This window comes from Pristiophorus japonicus, chromosome 1, assembly GCF_044704955.1.
Source record: "Pristiophorus japonicus isolate sPriJap1 chromosome 1, sPriJap1.hap1, whole genome shotgun sequence".
NCBI lineage: Eukaryota > Metazoa > Chordata > Chondrichthyes > Pristiophoridae > Pristiophorus > Pristiophorus japonicus.
In genome coordinates this window covers 225,065,761-225,086,748 of record NC_091977.1, presented here as the reverse complement: position 1 = coordinate 225,086,748, position 20,988 = coordinate 225,065,761, and the positions used below count along the sequence as shown (strand labels likewise).

General features: G+C 45.1%; 1 protein-coding gene across 3 annotated transcripts in view; it reads right to left on the bottom strand.

Moving 5' to 3' along the window:
* Positions 1-20,988, bottom strand: part of megf10 (multiple EGF-like-domains 10) — a 293,005-nt gene that overhangs the window by 232,024 nt on the left and 39,993 nt on the right. The window lies entirely within an intron of this gene.

Sequence of the window (20,988 nt, the reverse complement as noted above, 5' to 3'; positions counted from 1 at the left end):
ACTTACATGGTCTGACCTGGACATTGTTTAACAACAGTTGCACTAATGTTCTATTTTAACTTACGTTATTAGAGGACACTGCACAACAAATGTAAAGTGAAATAAAATGGTTTTAATAAAATGACAACTTTTTAACGTATTTTTTCAATTACAAACACCAAAACACCCGCCCACCCCCTACCCACACCCAAACAGTGAAACGACAACACCACCAATAAATGTGAACAATAGGAACAATATTAAAAAGAGCGCATCCCCCTCCCTACCTGCGGCCACGTTTCCCTCCAGATCCTGGACCCCCAAGACCCCCCCCCCCCCCCCCCAGTGTCGTTGCCTCACCCACCGGTTCCGGGTAGTACTGCGAAGCCGGTGTGCAGTGGGCGATGGCAAGACTTCCTGCAGTGGTGGGGGACATGCTGGGACGATCGCCTGTTGGGGGGCTGTTGGCGGGGAAGACAAAACAGGGGGATCGCCTTCCAAGTCAGGAGGTGGTGCATCCTTCTGACTCGCCTGTGTGCCGGTGCTTGTGGTCATGGGAGCTCGGGGTGCAGCGCCGTGTACCGCCAAGAACGCATACCGTATGGCATGGTTGGAGGCGGAGATTTCACGCAACTCCAGGATCATCTGCTGCATCGCCTCCGCTTGGCTAGCAAACACCCGGGAGAATTCCTGCGTGAACCCCACAAACACCTGGAGCTGCTCGCGCTGGATCGCGACAGATTCCTCGCACAGTCATGCTAGACGCTCCACATGGCGGTCCAGGGTAGGCCTTTGCTCAAGCCGCTGACCCGGCCTCCGTGGGGTCTGCGACAGCACCAATGTGTGCCTTGTCGTCACCAACTGCATGTCGCTTGGTTCCGGTACCTCCTCAGTTGGGATCCCCATCAGGGCCGCAGGTTCCCCAGATAGAGGGATGCAAGGGGCATCCTCCTCTGTCTCCAGGTATTCCTCCTCCTCGGGCTCGGTGGTGGTCTCTTCTTCACCACCCGTGGTGAATGACACATGCAGTGGGTCAGGTCCATGTGAACGTCTGTTCTCCCGTTGCGACTCTGGAGCTGGTAAAGCTGCAAAACACAATTGCCAGATGGACTGCTCTTATGTTCTTATGTTGTCAACCTGAGCGTGGCAGAGAGTCGCACAGAGGCTGCATGCATAACATGACATCATTCGTCTATGATATGAGAATGAAATGATGTCACATAGCTCTTACGTTTTGCATGCGATGGTCCAGCAACACCACGGGTGGTGACCGCTTGACTGTGGGTCCGCACTGGTGCTGCAACACGTTCCTCCAGGTTGGTGAGGGTTTGTATTACAGCAGGGCCTCCCCCGGTGCACCTCTGCCGAGCCTGATTAGGAGATATCTTTCTCTGCGAACATGAATAGAGCATGGCATAAGCTACTTAACTAGGTTATGTCATTTATACACAACAGTTTCAAATGTTATATGCTAATAGGGGTTGGTCCACAATTCAATGACAGTAGCTGATGTCCGAAAGTGTCCCAGGCCAGACAGTGAGCAAAGGCAGCTCTCCCCCATTGCATGCTGGGTCCCTGTGTATGTGACAGCAGCCAGACAGACTTAAAACAGGCACCGGTTCATGGTCCTGTCCAGTTCTTAGCGGGGATGATATATGTTATATAAAGTTAGAATAACTAGCTTACATTCAATCCAGGAGAATTACCATTATAATGATTATTATACTTAGAATGCGCATCATTATAATATAAAGTTGTACTTACTCTTGCTGAAGCAACGAGGCTGTTCCAGCGTTTGCGGCACTGGTCGGAGCCCCTGGGCTCATGGGACGCAGACGAAACGACCTCGGCTATCTCGCCCCATAACCTGTGGTACGTCCGTGGTGCTGGTTTCCTACCACGCTCCCCTCAGGTCAATCGGGCCCAGCGGGAGTGCACCTCCGCCACGAGGGCCTTGTTGGCCTCCTCGGAGAAGGGTTTGGCCCTCTTCCTCCCCGTCTCCACATCTCTCCCACTTTCATCGCTGTCAGACATATTTCTCTGTCTTTCCTGCACTCACCCTCTCCTGCTCTCACCCTCCCCTCCTACACGTGTGGATGACCCCGACCTCCTGAAACGTGGGAAAACATTTCCAAACAAAAAAACAAAACTTTACGTACCCTGCGCCATTGCTGGGCTATCGCTGGGTGATGTGACATCGCTGGGCTATCGCTGGGTGATGTGACATCGCTGGGCTATCGCTGGGTGATGTGACATCGCTGGGCTATCGCTGGGTGATGTGACATCGCTGGGCTATCGCTGGGTGATGTGACATCGCTGGGCTATCGCTTTGCCCATTTCACATCGCTGGGCTATTGCCGAGCCGAAAATCGCGATTCAAAAAATGGGCGATGTTCCAGCAATCATGACGGCTGCAACATAGCTAAGGCTGGAATATCGCCCATTTTTTGGGCCCTAGCGAACAAAGTGGAAAGTCTAGCCCATAGAATCATAGAATGGTTACAGCCTGACTGGGGAGTTTAGAACCAGGGGGTCACAGTCTCAGAATAAGGGGTCGGCCATTTAGGACTGAGATTTGGCCCATCGAGCCTGTGCCGGCTCTCTGCAAGAGTACCTTGGCCAGTCCCATTCCCCCGCTCTTTCTCCGTAGCCCTACAAATGTATTTCTTTCAGGTACTTAACCAACTCCCTTTTAAAACCGTGATTGAATCTATCTCCACCACCCTTTCAGGCAGTGCATTCCAGATCCGAACCACTCGCTGTGTAAAACAGTTTTATCTTACGTCTCCTTTGGTTCTTCTGCCAATCACACTAAATCTGTGTCCTCTGGTTCTTGACTCTTCTGCCAATGAGAACAGTTACAGCGCTGGACAGGGTAACTGCAGGGAGGAGGTTTCCCCTGGCTGGGGAGTCTAGAACCAGGAGTCACAGAATAAGGAGTCGGCCATTTAGGACTGAGATGAGGATAAATTTCTTCACTCAGAGGGTGGTGAATCTTTGGAATTCTCTACCACAGAGGGCCATGGAACCTCAGTCGTTGAGTATATTCAAGAGAGAGATCGATAGATGTTTGGATATTAAGGGAAGCGGGCAGGGAAGGGATATGGGGAGCGGGCAGGGAAGTGGAGTTAAGGCCAAGATCAGATCAGCCATGATTTATTGAATGGCGGAGCAGGCTCGAAGGGCCAAATGGCCTACTCCTGCTCCTATTTCTTATGTTCAGATGATCCCATTCACTTTCTCCACTGTTAACTTAGCTGTCACGACAACAACACATGCACAGTGGGTAGCACTCCCTCTCGGAAGATTGGGGTTTCAAGTCCTACTCCAGAGATTCAGTACAAAAATCTAGGCTGAGATTCCAGTGCAGCACTGTCGGAAATGCCGACTTTCAAATGAGATGTTAAACCGAGGCCCTGTCTGCTCCCTTGGGTGGATGCAAAATATCCCACGCCATTATTTCATAAGAACATATCTGATCATGGACTCAGTTCCACTTCCCTGCCCGCTCCCCATAATCCTTTATTCCCTTATCGGTCAAAAATCTGTCTATCTCCACCTTAAATATATTCAATGACCCAGCCTCCACAGCTCTCTGGGTCACAGAATTCCATAGATTTACAACCCTCAGAGAAGAAATTCCTCATTTCAGTTTTAAATGGGTGGTCCCTTATTCTGAGACTATGTCTCCTAGTTTTAGTTTCCCCTATGAGTGGAAATATCCACTCTGCATCCACCTTGTCGAGCCCCCTCATTATCTTATATGTTTCGATAAGATCACCTCTCATTCTTCTGAACTCCAATGTGTATAGACCCAACCTATCTTCATAAATCAACCCCCTCATCTCCGGAATCAACCTAGTGAACCTTATCTTGAACAGCCTCCAATGCAAATATATCCTTCCTTAAATACGGAGACGAAAACTGTTTTCAGTACTCTAGGTGTGGCCTCAACAATACCCTGTACAGTTGTAGCAGGGCTTCTCTGCTTTTACACTCTATCCCCCTTGCAATCAAGGGCAACATTCCATTTGCCTTCCTGATTACTTGCTGTACCTGCATACTAACTTTTTGTGTATGCATAAGAACCCCCAGGTCCCTCTGTACTGCAGCACTTTTCAATTTTTCTCCATTTGAATTATAATTTATCTTTCTATTTTTTCTGCTAAAGTGGATAACCTCACATTTTCCCACATTATACTCAATCGCTAAATTTTTGCCCACTCACTTCGCCTGTCTATATCCCTTTGCAGATATTTTGTGTCCTCCTCACAATTTGCTTTTCCATCCATCTTTGTATCATCAGCAAACTTGGCTACATTACGCTCGGTCCCTTCATCCAAATCATTAATATAGATTGTAAATAGTTGAGGACCCAGCACCAATCCCTGCGGCACCCCACTAGTTACTGTTTGCCAACCGGAAATGACCCACTTATCTCGACTCTCTGTTTTCTGTTAGTTAGTCAATCCTCTATCCATGCTAAAATATTACCTCCGTTAACTTTCATCTTGTTTTTGAAAAAGAGCAGGGGAGTTCTCTAGGTGCCCTGGTCAATACTTTTCCCTCAACCAACATCACAAAAAAAAAAGATTCAAAACAAAATACTGTAGATGCTGGAAATTTGAAATAAAAAACAGAAAATGCTGGAAAAACTCAGCAGGTCAGGCAGCATTTGTGGAGAATCAGATTTAACGTTTCAGGTCGACAAAAGGTCATCGACCTGAAACATTAACTCTGTTTCTCTCTCCATAGATGCTATCTGACCTGCTGAGTATTTCCAGCATTTTCTGTTTATCCTAAAAACAGATTACCTGGTCATTATCACATTGCTGTTTGTGGGAGCTTGCTGTGCGCAAATTGGCTGCTGTGTTTCCTACATTACAACAGTGACTACACTTCAGAAAAGATACATTTTTGGATATTAAGAGAATCAAGGGATATGGGGATAGTGCAGGAAACTGGAGTTCAGATAGAAGATCGGCCATGATCTCACTGAATGGCGGAGCAGGCTCGAGGGGCCAAACAAAAACATAAGAAATAGGAGCAATTGCATACGCCCCTTGAGCCTGCTCCTATTTCTTATTCTCTATCTACTCTGTCCAGACCCCTCATGATTTTGAACACCGCTATCAAATCTACTCTCAATCTTCTCTGCTCTTAGGAAAACAACCACAGCTTCTCCAGTTTATCCATGTAACTGGTCCCTCATCCCTGGAATCATTCTCGTAAATCTTTTCTGCACCCTCTCTAAGGCCTTCCCATCCCCCCTAAAGTGCTGTGACCAGAATTGGACACAATACTCCATTTGGGGCCGAACCAGTGTTTTATACAGGTTCATCATAATTTCCATGCTTTTGTACTCTATGCCTCTATTCATGAAGCCCAGAATCCTGTAAGCTTTTTGAACTGCATTCGCAACCTGCCCTGTAACCTTCAACAATTTGTGCACATATAGCCCTAGGTCTCTCTGTTCATGCACCCCCTTTAGGATTCTTTCTGTTCATGCACCCGCTTTAGGATTGTACCATTTACTTTATATCTCCTCTCCTCATTCTTTCTATCAAAATGTATCACTTCACACTTTTCTGCATTAAATTTCATCTGCCACGTGTCTGCCCATTCCACCAGCCTGACTATATCCTCTTGACGGCTATCACTTCCTCCTCAATGTTCACTATACTTACAAGTTTTACGTCATCTGCAAATTTTGAATCTCAGTAGTGGGTTTTAAACAAACAAGCCAGACTCCATTTCAGCAGCCAAGCATGGCACTAACCTCCCAACTACAGCGATTAACACACCATGACCATAATATGGTGGAATTCTGCATTAGGATGGAGAATGAAACAGTTAATTCAGAGACCATGGTCCAGAACTTAAAGAAGGGTAACTTTGAAGGTATGAGGCGTGAATTGGCTAGGATAGATTGGCGAATGATACTTAAGGGGTTGACTGTGGATGGGCAATGGCAGACATTTAGAGACCGCATGGATGAACTACAACAATTGTACATTCCTGTCTGGCGTAAAAATAAAAAAGGGAAGGTGGCTCAACCGTGGCTATCAAGGGAAATCAGGGATAGTATTAAAGCCAAGGAAGTGGCATACAAATTGGCCAGAAATAGCAGCGAACCCGGGGACTGGGAGAAATTTAGAACTCAGCAGAGGAGGTCAAAGGGTTTGATTAGGGCAGGGAAAATGGAGTACGAGAAGAAGCTTGCAGGGAATATTAAGATGGATTGCAAAAGTTTCTATAGATATGTAAAGAGAAAAAGGTTAGTAAAGACAAACGTAGGTCCCCTGCAGTCAGAATCAGGGGAAGCCATAACGGAGAACAAAGAAATGGCGGACCAATTGAACAAGTACTTTGGTTCGGTATTCACTAAAGAGGACACAAACAACCTTCCGGATATAAAAGGGGTCAGAGGGTCTAGTAAGGAGGAGGAACTGAGGGAAATCTTTATTAGTCGGGAAATTGTGTTGGGGAAATTGATGGGATTGAAGGCCGATAAATCCCCAGGGCCTGATGGACTGCATCCCAGAGTACTTAAGGTGGTGGCCTTGGAAATAGTGGATGCATTGACAGTCATTTTCCAACATTCCATTGACTCTGGATCAGTTCCTATGGAGTGGAGGGTAGCCAATGTAACCCCACTTTTTAAAAAAGGAGGGAGAGAGATAACAGGGAATTAATAGACCGGTCAGCCTGACATCGGTAGTGGGTAAAATGATGGAATCAATTATTAAGGATGTCATAGCAGTGCATTTGGAAAGAGGTGACATGATAGGTCCAAGTCAGCATGGATTTGTGAAAGGGAAATCATGCTTGACAAATCTTCTCGAATTTTTTGAGGATGTTTCCAGTAGAGTGGACAAGGGAGAACCAGTTGATGTGGTATATTTGGACTTTCAGAAGGCTTTCGACAAGGTCCCACACAAAAGATTAATGTGCAAAGTTAAAGCACATGGGATTGGGGGTAGTGTGCTGACATGGATTGAGAACTGGTTGTCAGACAGGAAGCAAAGAGTAGGAGTAAATGGGGACTTTTCAGAATGTCAGGCAGTGACTAGTGGGGTACCGCAAGGTTCTGTGCTGGGGCCCCAGCTGTTTACACTGTACATTAATGATTTAGACGAGGGGATTAAATGTAGTATCTCCAAATTTGCGGATGACACTAAGTTGGGTGGCAGTGTGAGCTGCAAGGAGGATGCTATGAGGCTGCAGAGCGACTTGGATAGGTTAGGTGAGTGGGCAAATGCATGGCAGATGAAGTATAATGTGGATAAATGTGAGGTTATCCACTTTGGTGGTAAAAACAGAGAGACAGACTATTATCTGAATGGTGACAGATTAGGAAAAGGGGAGGTGCAACGAGACCTGGGTGTCATGGTACATCAGTCATTGAAGGTTGGCATGCAGGTACAGCAGGCGGTTAAGAAAGCAAATGGCATGTTGGCCTTCATAGCGAGGGGATTTGAGTACAGGGGCAGGGAGGTGTTGCTACAGTTGTACAGGGCCTTGGTGAGGCCACACCTGGAGTATTGTGTACAGTTTTGGTCTCCTAACCTGAGGAAGGACATTCTTGCTATTGAGGGAGTGCAGCGAAGGTTCACCAGACTGATTCCCGGGATGGCGGGACTGACCTATCAAGAAAGACTGGATCAACTGGGCTTGTATTCACTGAAGTTCAGAAGAATGAGAGGGGACCTCATAGAAACATTTAAAATTCTGACGGGGTTAGACAGGTTAGATGCAGGAAGAATGTTCCCAATGTTGGGGAAGTCCAGAACCAGGGGTCACAGTCTAAGGATAAGGGGTAAGCCATTTAGGACCGAGATGAGGAGGAATTTCTTCACCCAGAGAGTGGTGAACCTGTGGAATTCTCTACCACAGAAAGTTGTTGAGGCCAATTCACTAAATATATTCAAAAAGGAGTTAGATGAAGTCCTTACTACTAGGGGGATCAAGGGGTATGGTGAGAAAGCAGGAATGGGGTACTGAAGTTGCATGTTCAGCCATGAACTCATTGAATGGCGGTGCAGGCTAGAAGGGCCGAATGGCCTACTCCTGCACCTATTTTCTATGTTTCTATGTTTCTATGAGGAGATACACTAGTTTCTTAACATTTCAGTTTCATGTTTTTAACATTATGAGGTAGACTTTCCACCAGTTTTATCAGCCTAATCCAGGTGAAATCGGCCAAACTAGCGTAAGAGATCACAGAAACTCAAGAGTAAGTTACGTCCAGCGTAAATGGAATTTCCACGTTAGTTAGCGCTGGTTTAAAAATAATTTAGCCCGAAGCCCGCCCACAAAACTGGCCATGCCCCCAGATTGAATTAACGAGGATGGCGAGATTCCACCGGGGCTGTACGAATTGAGCTCATTTCTTTGGGTGCACATGCACTAGTTGGCATGTTTTTAAAGTTTTTAAAACATTTAATTTACTGAGAAACTGATGAGTGTACACTAATGACGTTGTAAATTAATCAATATAGTTTTTTTTAAAGTAATTTTCAATTATTTAAAATCAGGTTACTCACAGGTTTCCTGTGCATATAATTCAAATATAGCGTTGGAGAGTTCCCAACACTCCTCTGTGTCTTTCATAGGTAATTGTAATATCTTTGTCAAGATTTAAGGCGGCTAATTATAGTGACACCACTATTGCCGGTCAGATTGGAGATGATTGGGCAATAACTCAGTCAATCACACACTGCTGTAGTGAGAACTAAACTAAAGAACCAGTGGGAAACCTGCCTCCAGGCCAGGTCCAAGATCACCCCAACTTCTGTTGTTGAGCTGTAGTACGTGGACGACGCCTGCGTCTGTGCACATTCTGAGGCTGAACTCCAGGATATAGTCAATGTATTCACCGAGGCATATGAAAGCATGGGCCTTACGCTTAACATCTGTAAGACAAAGGTCCTCCACCAGCCTGTCCTCGCCGCACAGCACTGCCCCCCAGTCATCAAGATTCATGGCGCGGCACTCGACAACGTGGACCACTTCCCATACCTCGGGAGCCTTTTATCAACAAAGGCAGACATTGATGCGGAGATTCAACATCACCTCCAGTGCGCTAGTGCAGCCTTTGGCCGCCTGAGGAAAAGAGTGTTCGAAGACCAGGCTCTCAAACCATCACCAAGCTCATTCATGCTCTACAGGGCTGCAGTAATACCAGCCCTCCTGCATGGATCACAGGCATGGACGATGTATAGAAGGCACCTCAAGTTGCTGGGGATATATCAACAACGATGTCGCCGCAAGATCCTGCAAATCCCCTGGGAGGACAGGCGCACCAACATCAGTGTCCTCACACTGAAACACTGACCACACTCAATCAGCTTCGTTGGGCAGGCCACAATGCTCGCATGCCACACACGAGGCTCCCTAAGCAATTGCTCTATGTGGAGCTCCTTCATGGCCAACGAACCAAAGGTGGGCAACGGAAACGTTACAAGGACACCCTCAAAGCCTCCCTGGTAAAGTGCGACATCACCACTGACACCCGGGAGTCCCTGGCTGAAGATCGCCCTGGGTGGAGAAAGTGCATCCGGGAGGGCGCTGAGCTCTTCGAATCTCAACACTGCGAGCGTGAAGAGGTCAGGCACAGGCAGCGGAAGGAGCGTGCGGCAAATCAGTCCCACCCCCCTTCCCCCGATGAATGGCTGTCCCACCTGAGACAGGGTCTGTGGCTCTCGTATTGGACTGTTCAGCCACCAAAGGACTCATTTTAGGAGTGGAAGCAAGTCTTCCTCGATTCCGAGGGACTGCCTATGTTGATGATGCACATATAATTCAAATATAGCGTTGGAGAGTTCCGAACACTCCTCTGTCTTTCATAGGTAATTATAATATCTTTGTCAAGATTTAAGAAGGCTAATTAAATAGTGACACCACTATTGCTGTCAGAATGGAGATGATTGGGCAATACCTCAATCACACACTGCTGTAAGTGACTGGGACTGATTCTATGCACATAATTTTTTTTATTAAGTAGTTATCCTCCACTCACTGCATTTTGCTAGAGAAATAATCTTGCTTTTAATGAGAGACTTTGCTGTAGTTTCAGTTACAAGTTCTGTTTGCTGTAGTTCATAGAGGTTCTGCTTAAATAGACTCTGTTTGTTATAAAATAGACCCTGTTTGCTGTTAGTCCTGCCATATGTGCCCCCCCCCACCCCCGTCTCCAACTCATTGGTTGACATAGTAGTGTCAATAAGCACACCGTACAAGTAAAATGAAATTATTAACTACAGAAACATCCAATTAATTAGAATGATGAACTAAAGAGACAGAGGCTTTTCCCCCCATACATTACAACAGTGACTGCACTTCACAAAGTACAATCCCCACTAATTACACCATCCATGCTTATCGTGGCCAGCTGCTTATGTCGGACAAATAGTGCTGACACTCCCCATTGCCAATGAATTAAATTAAAAAGGCGGCGCTTACAATACATTGAGCACATCAGCTATTTTGGGCCATTCAATAAGCTTACTGCACCTTGTTAAAGAGTAATTAAGTATTGTTAATTGTTCTGAGGACCTGTGCCTCAGAGCATTGTTCGCCCCTTTGAACTTCCTTAAATGACCCAGAACAGCTGATGGAAGCTGTCCTAATGCTTGTCAGCTGTAGCTCAGTGGGCAGCACTCTCATCTCTCTGAGTGAAGAAGGTTGTGGGTTCAAGTCCCATGACAGAGACTTGAACTCAAAACTCGAGGCTGACACTCCAATACAGTACTGAAGGAGTGCTGCACTATTGGAGATGCTGTCTTTTGGATGTAACATTAAACCCAGGTCCTGCCTGTTCTCTCAGGTGGAGCTAGAAAATCCCACGATACTACATCGAAGAAGAGCAGGGGAGTTATCCCAGATGTCCAGGCCAATATATAGCATTCAATCAGCATGACTAAGAAAACATATAATCTGGTCGTCATCACATTAGGAGCTTGCTGTGCGCAAATTGGCTACATTATAACAGTGACTACACTTCAGAAGCGCTTCATTGGCTGTGAAGCACTTTGGGACGTGCTAATATACATGCAAGTCTTTCTTTTTTTTTCTTTCTTAAAGTCTCCCACTACCTTCCCTGATTGAAGTCTATACGCACTGTTATCAATCAGCTGTTCACAAAATACAGTCGATCTGTCGGCGCCCATTTAAAGAAGTTATTATCCAACTTTTGGATCGATTTATCATGGAATACAGTCCCCACCAATCTTCCCTCGAAGCTGTGCAGCCGTGCAGATGTACGGTGAGATCCGGCACAGGCCGCTCACCGGCTTTTGCACTGTAAAAACTGCACATGCGCAAAATTTGAATGGGCCACGCAGCAATTTAAAGGAACTGCACACGGAAAAAAATTAGAGGGAACATTGGTCCCCACCCCCATTTTAACTGGATTGGGAATCCTAGATCCTTATCTCTAGAGGATCATTGCAATAGTTGAGTGTGGAGCTAATAAAGCTATGGATTAGGGTTCCAGCAGCAGGTGGGCTGGGGCAAAGAAGAAACAGGATTTGCAATATTCAGGCACAAAGGGTACTTCTAAAATGGATCAAAATCTCTTTGAAACCAGGTTAGTTTGATTCCAGAAACGAAAATGCTGGAAGAAAGGTTATACAGGTTCGACCTCCAAAATCCGGAGTTCTGGAATCCAGTATGTTCCAGAATCCGGACACCGGGCCGATCCATGGCGGGGTCGTCTGGAAACCGGAAAATGTTTTGATATCCGGACTCCCCCCACCTCGGCGAATCAACTTCGCCCCGGCCCGACCTCGCCATGAGTTTGCCCGCCCCGACCTCGCCATGACTTTGCCCGCCATCTCCCCTATACCTCGGCTGCCCGACTCCACCTACCTTGCAAAACCTGGGCTCGGGTGTTTCCGGATTCGTGACGCCAGAAAGACATTCCAAAATCTGGCAAAACACAAAATCCGGAACGGCTTCGGTCCCGAGGGTTCTGGATTCGGGACACAGCACCTGTACTTGAAACGCTAACCTTTCTCTTTACACATGCTGACTGAGTTGCTATGTTTTTCCAGCAATCTTTGTTTTTGAGTTAGATTTCCACCATTTGCAGCTTGTTTCTTATCTACAAATTTGTTTTCAATCAGCTACTCAGTTGGAAAGGTTTGCAACCTTGCTAAAGTGGTTAGCTTGTGAATGCCACGATTTTAAAATTATCACCTTTTTGTTCAAATTCCTCCATGGACTCACTCCTCCCTATGTCTGTAACCTTCTCCAGCCTTACTACCCTCAGAGATCTCTACGCTCCTCCAACTCTGACTCTTGCTCATCCCCAATTTTCATCGCTTCACCATTGGCGGCCGTGCCTTCAGTTGCCTAGGCCCCAAGCTCTGGAATTCTCTCCGTATACCTCTCCGCCTCGCTCTCCTCTCCTTTAAAATGTTCCTTAAAACCTACCTCTTTGATCAAGCTTTCGGTCACCTATCCTAATATCTCCTTATGTGGCTCAATGTCAAATTTTATTTCATAACGCTCCTGTGAAGTGCCTAGGGACATTTTACTACATTAAAAGGTGCTATATAAATGCAAGTTGTTGTTGCACCTCCTGGTCAATCCCTCATCAAGACAACAAAAAGATATTTATGGCCAATAGGAGTACAGTATCCAGGTACTCATGGCACCAATAATAACTCATGTAGCAAAATGACTACCCAAAAGCTGATTGTAAAACATTTGCTATATCTTCAGTAGTTTGATGTGACACATTCCAGATGGGAACTAGACACTTGTTGTTCTGAATAACCCACTTCCGCCACTCCCATTAGGATAGAGGTTTGTTCTTCCATGCCACTAGTCAGAGCTGAAGAGAGAGTGGATAGTATCATGTGTTCAATATTATTTTGTCATAGTAACACAACATTCGTGATGTAGTTAGAAAATGAAACATTATTTAATGACGTGATTCATTCTTATCGGTGTCCAGGTATCAGCCACTGGCTCAGATGGTAGCACTCTCACCTTTGGATTAGAAGTCTATTTAACCAAACTAGTCAATTCTTGACAAACCAATAAACCAAAGACTTTCATGCTCCAAGAGAGTAACCAAGGCACGTGACTAGGGTCTATGGGGTTGGGATGAGAGTGACATAAGATATCCATTTATCTCTAGGATTGATCAGGCAGCAGAGCTCAGTGAAGGTCCAATTCACCCTGTTATGGAGTGTTGGGATGTGAGTTAATTTCCTGGTGTCAACCTTCTTCACCAGAGCACACACTAAGGCCAGACACCACTCTCAAAAGGGAGAGACAAAGAATGAGTATAAAACATGTCTAATGCTGATGAAACAGCACCACTAGCAGAGGTCTACAAAACTGGGGTAGAGCGAAATTGGAAAGATTTCTTTGTTCAGTCAAGGAACTGATCTCAGCATCAATCCATAGTGTATTTTTATATTGGTCCAGAATGCCTTTTTAAATGCATTTGCTAAGAGTTATGATTTGTTCTGCAAATAGTACGATTTGCATTCTAAAATTCAAAATGGTTGATGTAATATATATAGCACCACCTGTGGACTACAGTGGCACTGCAGCCAGTGCTATGTACAAATAAAGAAGGAACAGTTCACCTGACTAGAGTTCTAGAGTGTTCTGCCATCTTAAGCTGTGTGTGTGTTTGTGAGTTGAACTGAAGACACAACAATGGCGATGACGATGGGATAATCGGGGGGAAAGAAAGTTGCAATTTTTGTTGGTGGAGGATTCAGCTAACCGACAGAGAGACTTTGAGAACTTCTCTGGTTTGATTAACAGCTACAAATCCAAAGTAAATTGCAAGCACACTTGTTTGAACTGCCAGAGTCCAGATGGCCGCACCTATGGGAATAATAGGGCGCTTGGGGGAGTTTCAACGCGACCGTGAAAGTTTCGAAGTGTATGAGGAACGGGTAGAAATGTTTTTCACTGCAAATAATATCATCAAAGTCCTCAATGATGAAAACCATAACTGGGTGGTGTTGGAAAGACAACGGGCTATTTTCTTAACTGAAGCAGGGCCCGAGGTGTATGAAACCCTGAAAAATGTGCTTGTGCCTGTCAAATCAAAGGACACAACTCTTACGCAGAGTTAGAACAGCACTACAGTATTGAGCCCTTGGATATTGCTGAAAGTTATCGTTTCAGAATACGAGATCAGTTAACCGAAGAAAATATGAGAGTACATTGTAGCATTAAAAAAGCTATCTATTCACTAGTTTCGGAAACTTTCAGGGCCGAGCATTGCATGACCGCTTTGTTTGTGGGATGAAAAATGATGCAATCAGAAGAAAGTTATTGACAACGCCTAACTTGACTTTTGATTTAGCTTGTCAGACAGCTATATCAATGAACATGGCCGACCAATATTCCTGAGAATTTCATACTATTTCCAGTCGTCAAACAACCGAGGTGAATCGCCTGTAGGTTAAAAGTAAAAGACAGTTTGGCCCCAAGGTCTCAGAAACTGGCAATGGCATTGAAATCCTGCTATCGGTGCTGGGACAAAACATTGCTCAAAGTTGTCCGCATGTGAAGGCAGAGTGTTTTATCTGCAGGAAAACTGGGCATCTTGCAAAGGCATGCCGACTGAAGGGTAAACCAGCTTTCAAAGCTGTAAGTGGAAATCCCCAGGGACTACATAGCATGGAAGAAAAACAACAGGACGAGGTGGTTTTAGAGCTACACATCATCAGGAGCACGAGGTAACTAACAGCGATTCGAAAAGTATCATAATCCACAAAAATGTTGCAGGAACCAAGATACCCATGGAAATGGGCACTGGTGCATTAGTGAGTGTAGTACCAGAGTTGCTATACCTCGACAAATGCGTAATTTCCCACTGGAGCAATCCAAGATAGAGCTGTGAGGCTACTCAGGAGAGAATGTTCCTGTCGTAGGTCGCATCACCGTACCGGTGAAATACAAGGATCAGTTTCAGAGCTTGCCTCTATTAGTAGTGGCAGGAGACAAGCCTGCCTTACTAGGAAGAAATTGGTTGGGATCACTGAAGCTGGATTGGAGATTTTGTGTGTTAAAACAAGATTTGCATCAAAGGATGATGTCATCAAGAATTATCCAAAGGTGCTCTGCGAAACAGGCAGTCCGATCCAAGGCTTCAAGGCGAGTGTCAGGGTACAGAAGGACGCTAGATCGGTTTACTACAAGCCACGTTCCGTACCCTATGCACTCAAGGAGAAAGTTGAGCAAGAACTCAAAAGACTAGAGACTGAGAACATTATTTCTAAGATAGATCGATGTAATTGGGCTACACCCATTGTTGTTGTACCCAATGGTAAGGTAAGATTGTGTGGTGATTATAAAGTAACCGTAAACCAGGTTCTAGAGGGTAATCTCCCCAATACATTGCCAAATGTAGAAGATTTGTTCACAACACTGACAGATGGTCAGATCTTCTCAAAGTTGGATCTTACAAATGCCGACTTACAATTTGAACTAGATGAGGAGTCCAAGTCATGCTTGACGATAAATACTCATCTAGGCCTATATCAATTTAATAGGCTACCATTTGGAGTGTCTTCCGCCCCTGCCATATTCCAAGGGGTGATGAACCAGATTTTGCAAGGTATTGAAGGGGTAGTATATTATTTAGATGACATACTAATTTCAGCACCAAATAGGCAAATTCATAGTAATATATTGAATGAAGTCCTCAAACGGCTAGAGAAGCACAGAGTACGAGTGTCTGCTCGCAAGTGTGAGTTATTTCAAAACTCAGTGGAGTACTTAGGGTACAGAGTAGACAAAGATGGTTTACATCCAACCAAGGGAAAGCTGGATGCAATTAGAAATGTACCCACTCCCAAGAATGTCACTGAACTGCGATCATTTTTTTAAAAAACTATTATGGGAAGTTCCTACCAAATTTAGCTACAGTATTACATCCACTGAATGAACTATTGAAAAAATAGGTCCATTGGAAGTGGTCAGAAGAATGCGATACAGCATTCAAGAAGTGTAAAAGCAAATTGGTAGAGAGCACCATGTTAGTTCAATATGGTGTATCCAAGCAGATCAAGTTAGCGTGTGATGCCTCTCCATATGGAGTTGGGGCAGTAATCTCTCATGTATTATATAGTGGGGAGGAGAGACCAATTGCTTTTGCTTCACGCACTCTCAGTGCCAGTGAGTGTAATTATGCACAAATCGAAAGGGAAGCTTTGGCATTAATTTTTGGGGTCAAGAAGTTCCACAAATACTTGTATGGTCGTAAGTTTACCATCGTTATGGTCCATAAGCCCCTAACAGCAATCCTCCATCCAAAGTCCCCAGTTCCAACATTAGCTGCAGCCCGAATGCAGAGATGGGCTTTGATTTTGTCAGCATAAACATATGATATTGAATACAGACGGTCAGCTGATCATAGTAATGCTGATGCTATGTCTAGATTGCCTTCCCCATCACAAGTTACACCCAATAGGGAAGAAGTGTTCTATTTTTCATACATTGATGAACTGCCAGTCACAGCTGAAGAGATTGGTAGAGCAACAAAACGTGACCCAATTATGTCAAAGGTGTATGATTATATTGCAAATGGATGGCCAAACCAGGTAACAGACAAAGATATTCATCCATTCTTCATTCGTAGGAATGAATTATCAGTCGATAAAGATTGTATCATGTGGGGTGCAAGAGTGGTTATACCAAATAGATTCAGGTCCAAATTATTAAGAGACCTCCATGACCAGCACCTGGGAATGTGCTTGACCAAGAGCTTTGCACAAAGTTACTTATGGTGGCCAGGACTAGATAAAGATATATAGTACATCATGAATCAGTATACGACATGTCAATCGGTAAGCAAGAAACCACCATCAGTACCATTACAGCCATGGAAATGGCCTGCCAGGGTGTGGCAAAGGCTACATAATCGCTGCCTCAGAGAACTGTGGAAACCGGGACATTGAATAAATTTAAGACAGAGATAAGACAGTTTCTTAACCTATAAGGGCTTATGGGGAGCGGGCAGGGAAGTGGACCTGAGTCCATGAGCGGATCAGCCATGATCGTATTGAATGGCGGAGCAGGCTCGAGGGGCCGTATGGCCTACTCCTGCTCCTATTTCTTATGTTCTTATGTTAACTCCATCCACCCACCTTGGCTCAGATTTTAAATTAATTGAGCTAGCAGCTACTGCTTTTTGAGGGAGATAGTTCCACACTTCTGCCACCCTTTGAGCGAAGAAGTGTTTTCTAACTTCTCTCCTGAATGGCCTGGCTCTGAATTTAAGGTTGTGTCCCCTTGTCCGAGCTTGCGCCCCCACCCACATCAGCGGTAAAAGTTTCTCTCTATCTATTTCTTTCAAAATCCTAAAACCCTCAATCTTCTATATTCAAGGGAATACAAACCTAGTTTATATAATCTCTCCTCATAATTTCCCCCTTGGAGTTCTGGTAACATTCTGGTCATACTTTCCAAATGTTTGGTGCCCAACCATATGCCACAATGCCATTCTGTGACACCTTTACATTATAGTATGGACACGCTAACTTGTACTGCCAAAATGGCTGCCATGCTCCACTCTTTGTCTATGATTGGTCCTCTTGGAGGATAAGCCACACCCTGAAGTTTCACTGGAATGTGTAACTGGAACCACCCATCCCAAAAATCTCACTGACTTTTCAAATTGTAACTCAACCCACTTTGACTTCCTGAAGCAACAGTGGACAGAGCTTCCCAGAAAACAGCAAGGGCCAGCCAAAGTGCCTTACCCCAGTCCAAGTGCATGCCTCCCCCAGCCAAAGGTACATTGTGTACGGGGATTATTAACAGGTTTATTGGGTATGAAGTGAATAGTGACAGTGTTGTGACTTCTGGATATCATCCACTCTAACGATGTCCCTTGTAGGGGGTTGGAAGAATGTGATCCATCTTCCCAGAGTTCCCCCTCTCCCCTCCGATCCCCCCCCCCCACCCATGTCTCTCCCCCACTCCCACCCCTCGTCTCTCTCGCAGCCTCTCTCTCCCCAGTCTCTCTCTCTCTCTCTCTCTCTCTCCCCCTCTCTCCTCCCCCCCATCACAGTCTTTCTCACTCTCCTCCCAGCCTCTCTCTCTCCCTACCCCCAGTCTCTCTCTCTCTCTCCAACCCCACCCCCCCCAGCCTCTCTCTCTCCCTCCCTCTCTCTTTCACCCCCTCTCAGCCCCCTGCCGCTTCTCGGCTCCCGGCCGCTGCTCTCAGCTGCCCTCAAATCATCTCAGCCCTCCCGCCAAGATCAGGTCGGCGGTCTCGGGTCCTGTTTCTCGGCACCACGTGGAGGGAATGATTCGGGGTGGGGGGTGGGCGGAGTTTGACAGACGTATGCGCAAAAAAAGTGCAGTACAAATAGTTACATCCTTATATTATGGGTGAGGTCGGTTCACACAGATGGCCATCAATACTTATTTTTGTTAAATCAAATCTTCAATCCCACATAAACCATACTTTGTACTGAAGCAAATATATACTTTTAACATATCACTAAATCAGTCCTGTAGAATTTCATTTAAATGCCTGGTGCACAGGCAGAACAGTTCATTTCTGTTTCATATACACATATTTATTCTTTCTTTTAGCAAATAATGTAACCAAGAATACAGGAATAAGTGGGGCAATGCAGAAAAAAACTATTTCAAGAACTGCTTTATTTAAACTGGGGTTTTTTTCCATCTGAAGGATTTTTGGACTTTTCAATATCAGTTTTAAGGAAACTGAAAGATTGTCTCGGCCCTTGGATTGACGACCTGCTATAGGGGTTGAATTTGATTAAAAGAACTAGTTCAGTTGACTGTTCAGGAAGGCATGCTGGGAAAGTGGATCAAACTTGTAGTGTTAGGCAGACGGTCTGTGAGGTTACGGATAAGGAGACATAGAAACATAGAAAATAGGTGCAGGAGTAGGCCATTCGGCCCTTCGAGCCTGCAGCACCATTCAATAAGATCATGGCTGATCCATATACCTTGAGAGCCTGTCGTAAACACCAAGTGCTGTTTGGTAGCATCAGTCCATGTAACCATGGGAGAGGAGGAATGGAAAAGTACTGGAAAGCTTGAGTTCGTCAGCAAGAATGGCATATGTGCAGCCATTCTAAAGTGAAGGGATGATACTCCATGAGACAGTCCACCAGACAGACTGGTGACAGACCAGAAGCTGACTGGGAAAAGGCCGGATGCAGACCACCAAACTGAAGGGACAGACCAGACGAACACCACGCAGGATGTCGATGGAGAGTTAACCTCTCAGTCTCCCGAAGTAGAAGAATTGGTCATTCTGAGTTTCAAGTTGTACCACTGACTTAAAGGCTGTATGAATCTCTATCTGTAAAACTTGTTGTATTTTAATGTTAACAAAACTAATTGTTGCAAAAGTTTAAAGCCTTGGTTGATCTTATCTCTGATTACCCTAAAGAGGAAAGAGAGTTTAAGTAAATACTCTACACACCCAAAAAGGAAATAGCCTCAAGTTGCTTTAATGTTTCCAGTAGAGTGGACAAGGGAGAACCAGTTGATGTGGTGTATTTGGACTTTCAGAAGGCTTTCGACAAGGTCCCACACAAGAGATTAATGTGCAAAGTTAAAGCACATGGGATTGAGGGCAGTGTGCTGACGTGGATTGAGAACTGGTTGGCAGACAGGAAGCAAAGAGTAGGAGTAAACGGGTACTTTTCAGAATGGCAGACAGTGACTAGTGGGGTACCGCAAGGTTCTGCTCTGGGGCCCCAGCTGTTTACATTGTACATTAATGATTTAGACGAGGGGATTAAATGTAGTATCTCCAAATTTGCGGATGACACGAAGTTGGGTGGCAGTGTGAGCTGCGAGGAGGATGCTATGAGGCTGCAGAGTGACTTGGATAGATTAGGTGAGTGCGCAAATGCATGGCAGATGAAGTATAATGTGGATAAATGTGAGGTTATCCACTTTGGTGGTAAAAACAGAGAGACAGACTATTATCTGAATGGTGACAGATTAGGAAAAGAGGTGCAGCAAGACCTGGGTGTCATGGTACATCAGTCATTGAAGGTTGGCATGCAGGTACAGCAGGCGGTTAAGAAAGCAAATGGCATGTTGACCTTCATTGCAAGGGGATTTGAGTACAGGGGCAGGGAGGTGTTACTACAGTTGTACAGGGCCTTGGTGAGGCCACACCTGGAGTATTGTGTACAGTTTTGGTCTAACTTGAGGAAGGACATTCATGCTATTGAGGGAGTGCAGCGAAGGTTCACCAGACTGATTCCCGGGATGGCGGGACTGACATATCAAAAAAGACTGGATCAACTGGGCTTGTATTCACTGGAGTTCAGAAGAATGAGAGGGGATCTCATAGAAACGTTTAAAATTCTGACGGGTTTAGACAGGTTAGATGGAGGAAGAATGTTCCCAATGTTGGGGAAGTCCAGAACCAGGGGTCACAGTCTAAGGATAAGGGGTAAGCCATTTAGGACCGAGATGAGGAGAAACTTCTTCACCCAGAGAATGGTGAACCTGTGGAATTATCTACCTCAGAAAGTTGTTGAGGCCAATTCACTAAATATATTCAAAAAAGAGTTAGATGTAGTCCTTACTACTAGGGGGATCAAGGGGTATGGCGAGAAAGCAGGAATGAGGTGCTGAAGTTGCATGTTCAGCCATGAACTCATTGAATGGTGGTGCAGGTTCGAAGAGCCGAATGGCCTACTCCTGCACATATTTTCTATGTTTCTATGTTTCTATGTTAATCCAGAGCTTTAAACATTTCCGTTCTTTTATGGGCTTCCAATGCGGACTTACTTGGGAAGAGAGAGGCTTCATATTTCATATCAATTAATGTCACAAAAGTTCAAATGACTGGTGCGCACACATGTAATCAAATATTATTGACTAGTCTTAAATGTGCAATGTTAAAAGCATGATGTACTCAGAACTCTCCGAGTTAATGTCACAAATGCCTGCTTGCTGTATTGCAGCCATAGTACTTGGGATTCCAATGCCCTCAAATTGTAAATTTTTGTTTGATAATTA